This window comes from Oncorhynchus nerka, linkage group LG28 (genome assembly GCF_034236695.1).
Source record: "Oncorhynchus nerka isolate Pitt River linkage group LG28, Oner_Uvic_2.0, whole genome shotgun sequence".
In the NCBI taxonomy this organism is placed as follows: Eukaryota; Metazoa; Chordata; class Actinopteri; order Salmoniformes; family Salmonidae; genus Oncorhynchus; species Oncorhynchus nerka.
This window is the reverse complement of record NC_088423.1, coordinates 50,571,970-50,587,466: the sequence shown is the minus strand read 5'-3', so window position 1 is coordinate 50,587,466 and position 15,497 is coordinate 50,571,970. Positions and strand designations below refer to the sequence as shown.

The 15,497-nt window shown below is 40.5% G+C and overlaps 1 protein-coding gene across 1 annotated transcript in view; it reads left to right on the top strand.

Annotated features, from left to right (window-relative positions):
- The first annotated feature begins 2,839 nt into the window (after nt 1-2,839).
- LOC115112720 (brorin) overlaps nt 2,840-15,497 on the top strand; it is a 49,768-nt gene continuing 37,110 nt past the window's right edge. The window contains exon 1 of the mRNA XM_029639743.2: nt 2,840-3,203. The gene's annotated coding sequence lies outside the window, so the exon portion shown is untranslated. The remainder of the gene's footprint in view (nt 3,204-15,497) is intronic.

The window sequence follows — 15,497 nt, the reverse complement described above, 5'->3', positions numbered from 1 at the left end:
AGTCCACAAATACCTTTCCACTTTGCTAGATTCTTTTTCAATCATTTATTGTACACTAAAGTCTATGTTATTTTTTGTCAAAATAACCTTTTTCTAGGAACTAACACTATTTATATCTAGTATTCCTATGGGGGAAATTGTACAGAGTTGCATGACAGCATTCAGGATATGGAGTTTACAAGACTGTTATAACCCGGATAGAGTTTGTCATAATAGTTATCCTGATCATACCATACAAAGTCTAATGCAGTTATAGTTAAGTCTGGAGCATGTTTAGATATGCAAACCTTGATAGAGTACTCTGTAGTCTCGCTGGTGAAATCTCTGTTGATCGATATGTTTGTATGACTGTTGTGTGCTATTTATTGCATCAGTTGTTCAATCTTGTTTTTGTGGTTGGTCATAAATCACATCACAAATCTTCCGTCTGTCAATACCCTAGTCTAAAACCCTAGTTTCCTATGAAATAATATTGCTTTCTGTCAAATGATACACTGTACCTTTAAGCTACAAAAAGTGGGAAAACTGTTTTAAATAATAAAACATTTAGATGAACTTGGCTTAACCCAAAACATCAACTCAATATTCAACAATGTTTCTCATGTCCAAATAGTGTATTATTTCCATTCTGGTCTAAAATGCTGTTGGTGATAATCAATAGTTAATAGGGGATGGAAATGTAATGACAGTGAGTGAAGCCATTTCAACCTTTGGGTGAAGTGTAAATGCAGCAGCCAACTGCCAACAGTGTGCTGTGCTGTGTCCCTGGGCAGTTAGGAGTTCACAGATTCTTGCTTAATGCTATATTAATGATTTCCCCTATCACCCTGTCACAGGGAAAAGGGAAGAGACACTGAATTACTCTAAATAATCAATTATATTAATGCAGTACACACAGTATCGAGAATGAAAAGCATTGTAAGGGCAAAATCACTCTGCAGTGCTGCATATCGCCATACTCACTCAGTTAGTTGCCTAGATTTTCAGACAATGACCATGGAGTAAGACATAGACCAAAGGGCTTAATTATGGTACTGGAAAGCTTTATAAATTATATTATTTTCTCATGGAAAAGGGTAAGGAGTCCTGAAGTTTATGAGGGATGTTTGTATGTGTATGTGTATGTAAACAAAAAATAAATAAACGTCCTCTCACTGTCAACTGCGTTTATTTTCAGCAAACTCAACATGTGTAAATATTTGTATGAGCATAACTAGATTCAACAACTGAGACATAAACTGAACAAGTTCCACAGAAATGTGACTAACAGAAATGGAATAACGTGTCCCTGAACAAAGGGGGGGTCAAAATCAAAAGTAACAGTCAGTATCTGGTGTGGCCACCAGCTGCATTAAGTACTGCAGTGCATCTCCTCCTCATGGACTTCACCAAATTTGCCAGTTCTTGCTGTGAGAAATTACCACACTCTTCCACCAAGGCACCTGCAAGTTCCTGGACATTTCTGGGGGGAATGGCCCTTGCCCTCACCCTCTGATCCAACAGGTCCCAGACGTGCTCAATGGGATTGAGATCCGGGCTCTTCGCTGGCCATGGCAGAACACTGACATTTCTGTCTTGCAGGAAATCACGCACAGAAGGAGCAGTATGGCTGGTGGCATTGTCATGCTGGAGGGTCATGTCAGGATGAGCCTGCAGGAAGGGTACCACATGAGGGAGGAGGATGTCTTCCCTGTAATGCACAGTGTTGAGATTGCCTGCAGTCTCTGTGACACACCGCCCCAGACCATGACATGCTGTGACACACCGCCCCAGACCATGACAGACCCTCCACCTCCAAATCGATCCCGCTCCAGAGTACAGGCCTAGGTGTAACGCTCATTCCTTCGGCAATATACGCAAATCCGACCACCACCCCTGGTGAGAAAAAAACGCGATTTGTCAGTGAAGAGCTTTTTGCCAGCCCTGTCTGGTCAGCGACGGTGGGTTTGTGCCCATAGGCAACGTTGTTGCGGGTGATGTCTGGTGAGGACCTGCCTTAGAACAGGCCTACAAGCCCTCAGTCCAGCCTCTCTCAGCCTATTGCGGACAGTCTGAGCACTGATGGAGGGATTGTGCGTTTCTGGTGTAACTCAGGCAGTTGTTGTTGCCATCCTGTACCTGTCCCGCAGGTGTGATGTTCGGATGTACCGATCCTGTGCAGGTGTTGTTACACGTGGTCTGCCACTGCGAGGACGATCAGCTGTCCATCCTGTCTCCCGGTAGCGCTGTCTTAGGCGTCTTACAGTACAGACATTACAATTTATTGCCCTGGCCGCATCTGCAATCCTCATGCCTCCTTGCAGCATGCCTAAGGCACATTCACACAGATGAGCAGGGATCCTGGGCATCTTTCTTTTGGTGTTTTTCAGAGTCAGTAGAAAGGCCTCTTTAGTGTCCTAAGGTTTCATAACTGTGACCTTAATTGACTACTGTCTGTAAACTGTTAGTGTCTTAACGACCATTCCACAGGTGTATCATCATTAATTGTTTATGGTTGGTGTGTATGTGTGTGTGGGGGGGGGGGGGGGGGGCGTGCGTGCGTGTGGGATTATAGGATTGATCCATCTGGGCAAACTCTCAGTTCACCATGTATTTCTCATATCAGCTCAATTAAATTACAGTCGTAAAACATTACACAGAGACCATTAAAGATTAAACAGGATACTAAAATCAATCTTAATTGATTAATCTGAGCGTCTTCTCAGAGTTCACTCATTAATTCTCTACAGAGAAGCTATACCCCTCCTAGTGGTCAAATCGGCGCTCCCATTTCACTGAAAAAATGAATACGTGACGTAAGGACCCTAATATTTTTTTTGTCACTCATACCAAAAAAAGTGCCAACGTAGACGAGGAAGAAAGCATTGGCGCCACTCGCCTTGCAGTGTTTCGAACGAGCGACTGAAAAGGGAAGGAGGACCTCTCTATAGCAAGGAGGACCTCCCTATATGAAAGAGGACCGCAAGTTGCGCAAGACGCATCTACGGACAATCAAGCATCCTTATTGGGAACCACTAGACCCGTGTTTGCAATAGTGTTTGTAGTTTTGTTTTGTTGTAGGCTATATGCGACAGTTGTTATGTCTCTATAGTGATATGTTGTTACCGTGAGCAGCTTATAGCCTGCAATAAAAAAAAAAGCTTCGACTTCTACCTCAACCCAACGGTCACCCAACGGATAAGGACACATGCAGAAGCTTACAGGTATGCATTTATATCATCTGCCACTCTTTCAATTGTTTCGCAACTTAACAGGTGAATACTCAACCAATGAATCCAATATGAAGTCATGTACATTCATACCAACTTACTTTGTTGCAATAGGAGATAGTATCCATACATATAGATGCATAACGTTACGCCCCTGACGTCCATAGTAGCCAATCTGCAAAGGATTTAAAGGTAGTAAATGCAAATGCACAAGCAATTATTTATGCATCTGAAAAGCATGGAATCCAGTGAGGTAGTAATAAGAGCACCATTCGAAGACAGTCCACCTGCTAAGACTGTGGTGCTCTATTGTGCCAACCAATTGAATGAACTCAAATTGTGTATGCCGCTATATTCAGAATAATTAACGGTTTTATTGTCATTTTGAAGTGGACTACAGTACGATGTGGATTGGCTGCCCCCCCCCCATTTTTGTTGTTGTTGGATTTATTGTTTGATCGTGCCTCCTGTTTTGCGACGTTTTGCAATGTCTGAAGTGCATGCAGTAGACTAGGCTAGGGCTGTAACAGGTGGGGATGTCAAGACTAAGCATCATCTATTTGATCATACAATGCATTATACAGCAAATGCACGCACGCCTTGGAATGAGCAATTGCAATATGGAACATTGCATTCTCCTATCACACGAATCATTTGTCATCAAGTTAAATCATATTGAAAGGTATGTATGCATACATTGTGTTGAATGACCAGCAAACACCATTTTTCATGGGGACCCATACATTATCCATCTGCACGATTCCAGACATGCATGGACTTCAGGGGCCAATTTTTTATAATATTAATCAATATCAAAATGATCATGCTTTAAGATTCTGTTCACCCATAGGAGTGGCAATATTTCAGCCAAAGGCAATATTTGGTTGAAATGCAATATTTCAATTACATAGCATGGGATCATTAATAAAACAGGTTCTTTGCTGTTGCACAAGATGCAGTATCATCAGATATCATCAGATACATTCAAATTTGATTTCAAGTTCCACCCAAAAGCAAAGAGATACCAGGGTGGTGGTGGTGAGGGGATACATTTGATCTGGATTACTGGATCAAAGATTTTGCAACCTCACACAATTTCTGAATAATCCCACACATCTCAGATAGCCCACATGGTTAACACATTAACCCCAGCAGACATGAACCGGGGACATTTAGCATATCAGCCTTATTAACTGGCTATTAGCTTGAGGATCAATATTGAGGATCCAATGTTGTTATTTCCAGTTAAAACCTTCAACAGGCTTAAAGTATTTGGGCATACACAATTACATTGATAAATTACATTTTTGGATAATTTAATTATTTTTGATTAAGGATTGTTATTGCATGTTTAGGCTTCTTTTTTGGGGAGTTGGGATTTGGATCAGTAATAAATATAACAGTCAATGCATGCAATTCAATGAAACACTGGCAGGCAGCATTAGAAAAGTATTGGATTCTGTCTCAGCCACTCTCATTGCTTTAATTCAATTTTTCTAATTTCACACCATTTATTCACATCAACATATGGAAGCGTTTCAAGTGAAGGAAAATGTATTCAATGCCGTCCCAACACTGTCAACTCTCAGCCCACTTGCCACCACTGTTGGAACACTTTCCATTTCATCTCACTTGATCTACATTGTCACAAAATTAAACCGATCTCAAAGGAAATGCTTGAGCTGCATATGCCTTCTTTGCAGAATATGCAATGTCATCTATGCGTACAGTGCCTTCAGGAAATATTCACACCCCACATTTTGTTGTGTTACAGCCTGAATTTACAATGGATTAAATCGAGATTTTATTCAGCTGGCCCACACACAATAACCATTGGCCAGATGAATTTGAATTATGTTTTTAGAAATTGTAGAAATTCATTGAAAATTAAAAGCTGAAGTGTTTTGTTATGGCAAGCATAAAATTCATGAGTAAAAATGTGCTTAACAAGTCACATAATAAGTTTCATGGACTCACTCTGTGTGCAATAATAGTGTTTAACATTTATTTTGAATGACTGCTTAATCTCTGTACCCTACACATACAATTATCTATAAATTCCCTATATTCGAGCAGTTAATTTCAAACACAGATTCACCCACAAAGACAAATGCCTCGCTTAGAAGGGCACCTATTTTTAGATGGGTAAAAATAAAAAAGCAGACATTGGGATTTCACCATCAGGCCAATGGTGACTTAAAAACAGTTACAGAGTTTAATGGCTGTGATAGGGGAAAACTGAGAATGGATCAACAACATTGTAGTTACTCCACAATACTAAACTAAATGACGGAGTGGAAAGAAGGAAGCCTGTACAGACTAAAACTACTCCAAAACATGCATCCTGTTTGCAATAAGGCACTAAATTAAAACTGAACTTTGAACTTTACTGTGCATTCGGAAAGTATCCAGACCCCATATTTGAAAATGGCTGTAAAAAAAATAGATGAGAACTCCATTGGTAGATAGTGTGGTCTACAGCTTCTCATAAGGTACTCTACCTTAGGCGAGCAATACCTCAAGACTTCTTTAATATTAGACATTGCACACCAGCTGTTATTGACAAAAAGACACACCCCCCCACACCTCGTCATTGTTCTGCCGGTGCATTGAAAATCTCTCCAGCTCTATATTATCCGTGTTGTCGTTCAGCCACTACTCGGTGAAACATAAGATATTTCAGTTCTTAATGTCCCGTTGGTAGGATAATCATAATCGTAGGTCATCAATTGAATTTTCCAATGATTGTATGTTAGCAAGTAGGATTGATGGCAAGGGAAGTTTACTCACTCGCCTACGGATTATCAAAAGGCAGCCCGATCTGCGTCCTCTTTTCCTCCGTCTTTTCTTCACGCAAATGACAGGGATCTGGGCCTGTTCACGGGAGAGCAGTATATCTTTCTCATCGGACTCGTTAAAGGAAAAAGCGTCTTCCAGTTCGTGGTGAGTAATCCCCATTCTGATGTCCAGAAGTTATTTTCGGTCATAAGAGACGGTAGCAGCAACATTATGTACAAAATAAGTACACAAATAAGTGACAAACAATGCAAAAAAAATGACCAAAATAGCACAATTGGTTACGGGCATGTAAAATGTCAGCCATCCTCGCTGATGCCATCTTAACATGATTGGAGTTCCTCTGTGGAGATGGGAGAACCTTCCAGAAGGACAACCATCTCTGTAGCACTCCACTAATTAGGCCTTTATGGTAGAGTGGCCAGAATGAAGCCACTCCTCAGTAAAAGGCAGTGGTGGGAAAAGTACTACATTTTCAAACTTAAAGTAAAGATACCTTAAAACCACTTACAGATAGGGGGCAGTATTTTCACTTTGGATGAATTGCGTGCCCATAGTGAACTGCATCAAAATCTGTCCTAAATTGCTAATATATGCATATTATTATTAATATTGGATAGAAAACACTCTGAAGTTTCTAAAACCGTTTGAATTATGTCTGTGAGTATAACAGAACTCACAGGGCAGGCAATCTTCCTAACAAGTTTTGAAATCCTGAAAGTTGGGGCAACTTTGACGTCATCGCCCCTCCCTTCCCAACAAGTTATGGATCTGGAAACAATTCCTACGTCTTCCACTAGATGTCCTCATTCAGTAGAAACTGTAATGGAGCATTTGCTGTGAACTTTGACCTAATGGGAAGGAAAGTAGTTGGTGTCGCAAAATAATTCCATTTTGTTGTGGCGCGTTTGTCTTTGAGTGCTTTGGCTGTTCTAATCAGCCCCAGATGAAAACGAATGATCCGGTTGGAATGCTATTGGATATATATGATTATAACATCCTGAAGATTGATTCTGCACTTAGTTTGACCAGTTTCTTCGACGTGTAATATGTCTTTTGGAAGTTTTGGAAGTTTTCATGCAAAGTTATCCTGGACCAGAAGTAATTTTTTGGGCATGTGAGCTGAAAGTGGTAGCAAATGCTGCTACTTGGACACTAGAATTGAACATTATGAAACAAAACAATTTATTGTTGAACTAGGACTCCTTGCACTACATTCTGATGAAAGATCATCAAAGGTAAGGGAATATTTATGTTGTAATTTTGTATTTCTGTTGACTCCAACATGGCGGAGAAATATTGTTATGTCTGAGCGCCGTCTCAGATTATTGCAATGTTAGGCTTTTTCGTTAAACGTTAAAAACGTTTTTTTTTTTTTAAATGTGACACAGCGGTTGCATTAATAGAAAATGAATCATGGTCAAAGTGAAATTCACCCAGTAAAAGTCTAAAAGTATTTGGTTTTAAATTTACTTAAGTATCAAAAGTACATGTAGTTGCTAAAATGTATCAAAAGTAAAAGTAAAAGTATGAATAATTTACAATTCCTTAAATTACCCAAACCAGAAGGCACAATTGTTTTTTATTTTTTATTTATGGATCGCCAGGGTCACAATCCAACACTCAGACATAATTTACAAACAAAGCATTTGCATTTAGTGAGTCTGCCAGATAAGAGGATTAGACAAGCATTCAATATGTACTTTTGGGTGTCAGAGAAATTGTATGTAGTAAAAAAGTATTCTTTAGGAATGTAGTGAAGGAAAAATAAAAGTTGTAAAAAATGTTAATAGTAAAGTAAAGGACAGATACCCCCCCAAAAAACGTAAGTAAAAAATACTTTAAAGTACTACTTAAGTACTTTACACCAATGATAAAAGGCACATGACAGCCCACTTGGGGTTTGACAAAAGGCACCTAAAGGACTCTCAGACCATGAGAAACAAGATTCTCTGGTCTGATGAAATCAATATTGAATTCTTTGGCCTGAATGCCATGCATCACGTCTGGAGGAAACATGGCACCATCCCTACAGGGAAGTAGGGTGGTGGTAGCATAATGCAGTGGGGATATTTTTCAGTGGCATGGACTGGGAGACTAGTCCGGATCGAGGGAATGATGAACGGAGCAAAGTACAGAGAGATCCTTGATGAAAATCTGCTCCAGAGCGCTCAGGACCTCAGAGTGGGGTGGTTCACCTAAGGTTCACCTTCCAACAGGAAAATTAGCACACAGCCAAGACAATACAGGAGTGGCTTAGGGACAAGTCTGAATGTCCTTGAGTGGCTCAGCCAGAGCCCGGACTTGAACCCGATCGAACATCTCTGGAGAGACCTGAAAATAGCTGTGCAGCGACGCACCCCTTCCAACCTGACAGATTTTCAGAGGCTCTGCAAAAAAGAATGGGATGAACTCCCCAAATACAGGTGTGCCAAGCGTGTAGTGTCATACCCAAGAAGATTTGAGGCTATAATTGCTGCCAAAGGTGCTTCAACAAAGTACTGATGCTTCTACACCTGCATTGCTTGCTGTTTGGGGTTTTAGGCTGGGTTTCTGTACAGCACTTTGAGATATCAGCTGATGTACAAAGGGCTATATAAATAAATTTGATTTGATTTACTGAGTAAAGGGTCAATACTTACAGTACCAGTCAAAGGTTTGGACACACCTACTCATTCAAGGTGTTTTCTTTATTTGTAGTATTTTCAACCTTGTAAAATAATAGTGAAGACAAAAAAATATGAGTTAACACATTTGGAATCATGTTGTAACCAAAAAAGTGTTCAAAAAATCAAAATATATTTTATATTTGACATTCTTCAAAGTAGCATTTGCACACTTGGAATTATCTCAACCAGCTTCATGAGGTAGTCACCCGGAATGCATTTAAATTAACAGGTGTGCCTTGTTAAAAGTTAATTTGTGGAATTTCTTTCCTTCTTAATTAATGCATTTGAGCCAATCAGTTGTGTTGTGACAAGGTAGGGGTGGTATACAGAAGATCGCCCTATTTGGTAAAATACCAAATCCATACTATGGGAAGAACAGCTCAAATAAGCAAAAAGATACGACAGTCCATCATTACTTTAAGACATGATGGTCAGTCAATCTGGAAAAGTGCAGTCGCAAAAACCATTAAGTGCTATGATGAAACTGGCTCTCATGAGGACCGCCACAGGAAAGGAAGACCCAGAGTTACCTCTGCTGCGGAGGATAAGTTCATTAAAGTTACCAGCCTCAGAAATTGCAGCCCAAATAAATGCTTCACAGAGTTCAGGTAACACACACATCTGAACATCAACAGTTCAGAGGAGACTGCGTGAATCACACCAAATTTCAAATAAAATGTTATTTGTCACATGTGCCGAATACAACAGGTGTAGACCTTACAGTGAAATGCTTACTTACAAGCCCTTAAACAACAATTCAGTTTTAAGAAAAATGCCAAGAAAACTAAGAAGTAAAATGAACAAATAATTAAAGAGCAGCAGTAAAATAACAATAGCGACGCTATATACAGGAGGTACCGGTACAGAGTCAATGTGCGGGTGTACCGGTTAGTCGAGGTAATTGATGTAATATGTGGGTAGAGTTATTAACCTCTCTGTGATAGGTGGGATGTTAGCGTCCCACCTGGCCAACATCCGGTGTAATGGTAAAGCACCAAATTGAAATTAAATTACTATAAATATTCAACTTAATGAAATCACAAGTGCAATACATCAAAATAAAGCTTAACTTGCTGTTAATCCAACCAAGGTGTCAGAATTGTTTTGTTCGATAAAGTTAATCTTTATACCAGTTTAAATTGGCGCGTTATGTTCAGTAATGCATTGTCTCAAAAACATCTGGTGAAATTGCAGAGAGCCAAATCAAATTACAGAAATACTCATCATAAACATTGATGAAAGATACAAGTGTTATACATAGGCTTAAATAAAAACTTCTTCTTAATGCAGCCACTGTGTCAGATTTCAAAAAAGCTTTACGGCGAAAGCATATCATGCGATGATCTGAGTACAGCGCTCAGCTAGCAAAACAAGACATACAGTTACCCGCCAAGTTGTGGAGTCAACAAAAGTCAGAAATAGCGTTCAAATTAATCACTTACCTTTGATATTCATCGGATGGCACTTCCAGGACTCACTCCCAGTTGCACAATAAAGTTACACAATAAATGTTAGTTTGGTTCGATAAAGTTCCTCTTTATGTCCAATAACCTCCTTATTGTTTGCGCCTTTAGTTCAGTATTCCATATGCACAAAGCGAGGTCCCATCATCCAGACGAAAAGTTCAAAAAGTTCCATTAAAGTTCGTAGAAACATGTCAAATGATGTTTCTAATCAATCCTTAGAGTGTTTCTGTCATAAATATTCAATAATATTTCAACCGGACCATACCGTTTTCATTACAATGGAAAGAAAACAAAAGGTGCGCTTCACGGGAACGCGCGATAAACAACTCATGCCTTTGAGCTGAGCCACTTACAGTGACTGCTCTTATTCTCCCCCCTTTCACAAGTGAAGCCTGAAACACCTTCTAAAGACTGTTGACATCTACTGGAAGCCTTAGGAAGTGCAATCTGACCCCACAGACACAGGATATTGGATAAACAATCCCTTGAAAACTACAAACTTGAGAATTCCTTCCTGGTTCGATCTTTCTCAGGTTTTCGCCTGCCCTACGAGTTCTGTTATACTCACATACATTATTTTAACAGTTACGGAAACTTTAGAGTATTTCCTATCCAATACTACCATGCATATGCATATCCTAGCTTCTGGGCCTGAGTAACAGGCAGTTTACATAGGGCACCTTATTCATCCAAGCTACTCAATACTGCCGGTGTTCCCAAAGAAGTTAAAGTGAATAGTGCAATGCATGTAGTTTGGGGAGCCATTTGATGAGATGTTCAGTAAGCTAAGGATCCTGGGACTAAACACCTCCCTTTGCAACTGGATCCTGGACTTCCCGACGGGCTGCCCCAGGTGGTGAGGGTAGGTAGCAACACATCTGCCACTCTGATCCTCAACACTGGAGCCCCTCAAGGGTGCGTGCTCAGTCCCATCCTGTACTCCCTGTTCAAGCCACGACTGTATGGCCAAGCACGACTACAACACCATCATTAAGTTTGCAGACGACACAACAGTGGTAGGCCTGATCACCGACAACGACAACACAGCCTATAGGGAGGAGGTCAGAGACCTGGCCGGGTGGTGCCAGAATAACAACCTATCCCTCAACGTAACCAAGACTAAGGAGATGATTGTGGACTACAGGAAAAGGAGGACAGAGCACGCCCCCATTCTCATCATCGACATGGCTGTAGTGGAGCAGGTTGAGAGCTTCAAGTTCCTTGGTGTCCACATCACCAACAAACTAGAATGGTCCAAACACACCAAGACAGTCGTGAAGAGGGCACGACAAAACCTATTCTCCCTCAGGAAACTAAAAATATTTGGCATGGGTCCTCAGATCCTCAAAAGGTTCTACAGCTGCAACATCGAGAATGGTAATTGCTCTGCCTCCGACCGCAAGGCACCAAAGAGGGTAGTGCGTTCAGCCCAGTACATCACTGGGGCTAAGCTGCCTGTCATCCAGGACCTCTATACCAGGCAGTGTCAGAGGAAAGCCCTAAAAATTTATTTGACTTATGACTTGGGGATAGAAGCTGTTTAGAAGCCTCTTGGACCTAGACTTGGCGGTCCGGTACCGCTTGCCGTGCGTTAGCAGAAAGAACAGTCAATGACTAGGTTGGCTGGAGTTTTTAACAATTTTTAGGGCCTTCCTCTGACACCGGCTTTCATGGTCGAATTGCTGCAAAGAAACCACTACTAAAGAACACCAATAATAATAAGAACCTTTCTTGGGCCAAGAAACACGAGCAATGGACATTAGACTGGTGGAAATCTGTCCTTTGGTCTGATGAGTCCAAATTTGAGATTTTTGGTTCTAGCCGTTGTGTCTTTGTGAGACGTAGAGTAGGTGAACGGATGATCTCTGCATGTGTGGTTCCCACCGTGAAGCATGGAGGAGGAAGTGTGATGGTGTGGAGGTGCTTTGCTTGTGACACTGTCGGTGATTCATTTAGAATTCAGGGCACACTTAACAGCATTCTGCAGCAATACGGCATCCCATCTGCTTTGCACTTAATGGGATTATCACTTGTTTTTCAACAGGACAATGACTTAACACACATCCAGGCTCTGTAAGGGCTATTTGACCAAGATGGAAAGTGATTGAGTGCTGCATCAGATGACCTGGAATCTACAATCACCCAACCTCAACCCAATTGAGATGGTTTGGGATGAGTTGGACCGCAGAGTGAAGGAAAAGCAGCCAACAAGTGCTCAGCATATGTGGGAACTCCTTTTAGACTGTTGGAAAATAATTCTAGGTGAAGCTGGTTGAGAGAATGTGCAAAGAGTGTGCAAAGCTGTCATCAAGGCAAATGGTGGCTACTTTGAAAAATCTGAAATATAAAATATTTGTTGAGCTGTTTAACAATGTTTTGGTTACTACATGATTCCGTATGTGTTATTTCATAGTGTTGATGTCTTCACTATTATTCTACAATGTATACAGTAGTCCAAATAAAGAAAAACCCTTGAATGAGTAGGTGTGTCCAAACTTTTGACCGGTACTGTATGTAAATGTGATAAATTCGAAACATTTTCTAAAAAACATGATTTTCTTTGTCATTATGGAGTAATGTGTGTATATTGATGAGAGGAAAAAACTATATCATCCATATTAAAATAAAGCTGTAATGTAACAAAATGTGGAAAAAGTCAAGCCGTCTGAATACTTTCCAAATATGCTGTATGTCCTGAATACAAAGCCTTATGTTTGGAGTAAATCCACCACAACACATTACTGAGTACCACTCTTCATATTTTCAAGCATGGTGGTGGCTGTATCATGTCATGAATATGATTGTCATTGGCAAGGAACTAGGGAGTTTTTTGGGGGGTAAAAAAACAGAATAGGGCTAAATCACAGGCAAAATCCTAAATGAAAGCCTGTTTCAGTCTTAAAATAAAGCATAAAGCCTGTTTCAGTCTGCTTTCCAACAGACACTGGGAGTTTAAATTCACCTTTCAGCAGGACAATAGCCTAAAGCACAAGGCCAAATATACACTGGAGTTGCTTACCAAGATGACATTGAATGTTCCTGAGTGGCCGAGTTACAGTTTTGACTTAATCTGTTTGAAAATCTATGGGAAGACTTGAAAACGGTTGTTTAGCAATGATCAACAACCAACTTTACAGAGCTTGACATTTTTTTTAAGTATGATGTGCAAATATGGTACAATCCAGGTGTGCAAAGCTCTTACTGAGACTTACCCAGAATTCACCCATAGCTGTAATCGCTGCCAAAGGTGATTCTAATATGTATTGACTCAGTATTTCATTTTCAATACATTTGCTAAAAAGTCTAAAAACATGTTTTCACTTTGTCATTGTGAGGTATTGTGTGTAGATGGGTGAGAAAAAATATCTATCTAATCCACTTTGGAATTCAGGCAGTAACACAACAAAATGTGGAATAAGTCAAGGGGAATACTTTCTGAAGGCAGAACAGAAATATGAGCCCTCAGTGTGCTTAGTAAGCATCTCTCACACAATCCGTTTAGAAAATTGTGTGTCTATGTTATAGTTGTAATAGTGCTTACTATAAGCCTAAGGAGAGCACTGCCTTTCCCTTTAATTGCAGCTTAGCTTTAATTGGGGGATTTTGGTTGTAGACTCCATTTATTGATGTATCTTTTTAAATATTTGATTTGACTAGACAAGTCAGTTAAGAACACGTTTTTTTATTTACAATGACGGCCTACCCCGGCCAAACCTTAACCCGGCCAATTGTGCTCCGCCCTATGGGACCTCAACATGATGGAGTTGAACTACTCTGGAGATTTGTGGGGCTTCATTGCCGATGTGATAGGTGACCTCCAACACACAGATGCTACCTGATTCAGGAGGCAATGCCTCTGTACACACTCACGTTGTACAACTGATACAAATGGTAGTGATACAACAGAGAGTTTTTCTGCACAAAAGAAATACACAAGCAGTCGTTGTGTAAACATTATTCGTGCAGTCAAGCTCTCTGTTTGACTCACAAAAAATATCAGCTGTATCACAACCATTCTGAAAAATTCTTTGTACATCAGTTGTACAACATGAGTGTTGTACACGGCCACAAAAGAGGAAATGATTTCGCCAGTTATCCTCTTCCCAGCCGTAGTCTGTTATAATACACTGCTGATTAATATCCTACCTCGGAGGTAAGAGCACACTCCACACTCATTCCTATTTGCGTAAGAGTACATTTTTGGGTAGACACTCCCTGACACAGGAGGCTGAACAACATAGTGTAGAGATGATAATCATTAATAAACAATTATGGTAATTATTTGCTCATTGCCCCCAGAAGATTTTGGCATGAAGTGAGAACTCCACTCAAGAATAAGAGATTGCCCCTTCATACTGTAGATGTGTGTTGGACCAACAAGAGCATTAGAACAATCAGCCATGGAACAACCCTAGGCTCACAACTAACCCACTGGGCACAGACGTCACTTCAACGTCTAGTTATGATTTACATTTGTTTGAGATGTAAACTAACGTGAATTCAACGTGAAATGAACACACAAAGAAGGTCACCATGTCATTGGATTTAGGTTAAAAGTTTGGTGGAGAAAAAAAAGACGAAATTCCATTACGTTGATGACTTTTTGCAAATCCCAATCCGTTGCGTTTTTTGTTGTTGAAATGACGTGGAAACAACATTGATGCAACCAGTTTTTGACCGGTGGGAAGGAAGGAAGGAGGAAGATCAAGTCCCCTAAAGTGCTACTTTGCTGTGTGTGCCTCCAGTTGACGAACTACACTGCCTCCCCAGTTACGCTTACACACAGGTGTTCCTAGCACGCTAGATAGCTAATTAGTTGTCACGCCCTGGTCTAAGTATTTTGTGTTTTTCTTCATGTATTGGGTCAGGCCAGGGTGTGGCATGGAGTTTTTGTATTGTGGTGTGTTTTGTCTGGGGGTTTTGGTGTGTATGTTAGTGGGATTGTAGCTTAGTAGGGTGTTCTAGGAAAGTCTATGGCTGTCTGGAGTGGTTCTCAATCAGAGGCAGGTGGTTATCGTTGTCTCTGATTGGGAACCATATTTAGGCAGCCATATTCTTTGGTTGTATTGTGGGTGATTGTCCTTAGTGTCCTCGTTGTTAGTTTGCACCAGTTTAGGCTGTTTCGGTTTTCTCATTACGTTTATTGTTTTTTGTAGATATTGTATTTAGATTCGTGTTACGTTTGTTTATTAAAACATGGATCGTAATCTACACGCTGCAGTTTGGTCCGACTCTCCTTCACCATTAGAAAACCGTTACAGAATCACCCACCACCAACGGACCAAGCAGCGTGTCAACAGGCAGGAGCAGCCCAAAGAGGAGATACGGAATAAGGATTTCTGGACATGGGAGGAAAT